This window comes from Vicugna pacos, chromosome 5 (assembly GCF_048564905.1).
Source record: "Vicugna pacos chromosome 5, VicPac4, whole genome shotgun sequence".
NCBI lineage: Eukaryota > Metazoa > Chordata > Mammalia > Artiodactyla > Camelidae > Vicugna > Vicugna pacos.
Genome location: NC_132991.1, coordinates 58,754,350 through 58,755,257, shown reverse-complemented (window position 1 = coordinate 58,755,257; position 908 = coordinate 58,754,350). Strand labels below are relative to the sequence as shown.

General features: G+C 39.5%; 1 non-coding gene across 1 annotated transcript; it reads left to right on the top strand.

Moving 5' to 3' along the window:
* The first annotated feature begins 526 nt into the window (after positions 1-526).
* On the top strand, positions 527-599 carry TRNAA-UGC (transfer RNA alanine (anticodon UGC)). Its single transcript has one exon. It is a non-coding gene; the product is annotated as a tRNA-Ala (tRNA).
* The last annotated feature ends 309 nt before the right edge of the window (positions 600-908 follow it).

Genomic DNA, 908 nt, shown 5'->3' with positions numbered 1-908 from the left:
TAAAACAAGATAATTTATATGATGATGGAATGAGATCATGACTGAAAACACTTTGAAAGCAGAGAATGTATGAGAAAAAAGGTGCAGAACTGATTGAAAGTAAAAATCATTACTTCATCATACTAACTTTTCATAATTATCTGTGACGTCATGAAACTTTCAATGAGATAATGTAATGGGGAAACAATTACATTGGACATGAGCAGGAAGGAAAAACAATTGAGGAGACAGAAAACATACTTTGGTTCCTAAAATGCCTTAGTCTTAGATCACCTACAGTGATTTTAACACCTATGTTAGAAAATTTAGTAAGAGGCAAAGATAATAACAGAGAAGTTGAAAACACAAGGGAATGAAAGCAGGGAACAATTTGAGAGGAGCTGGGAGGAAAATGTTGACAATAAATTGAAGCCTTAAAGGACAAGATTCACAGAGTGGCTAATACTGGTCAGTCAAAAACATGGCATTATGTCCACCACCTCCTCTTACTCTCCTGGTCACTATCGTATATTAAAAGTGAGTTGGGGGAGGGTACAGCTCAGTGGTAGAGCACATGCTTTGCATGCATGAGGTGCTGGGTTCAATCCCCAGTACCTCCCTTAAAAAAAAAAAAAAAACTTGGACATCTTCTACCATGCAGTTCTCTTTCAGGAGAAAGCTCTTCCCTCTCTCTTCCCAGCAAAAGCTCAGATCTGTCTCCTAATCTGTGTACAAGGGGCTTGGAGCCTTCTCTGCCTCCTTAACAAACTTCAAAGTGGCAGTTGATGACTTTCCCTCTCTTTCTCTCTCCAGGTGGACAAGATGGCTTTGAAAGGCTATGGCCATTTTTAAGAACTAAACTCTCCCAGTAGCCTTATCATGCTTATTTCTCCCCAAGGCCTTCTGACCCCTTAAGGAGTGTGTCATAT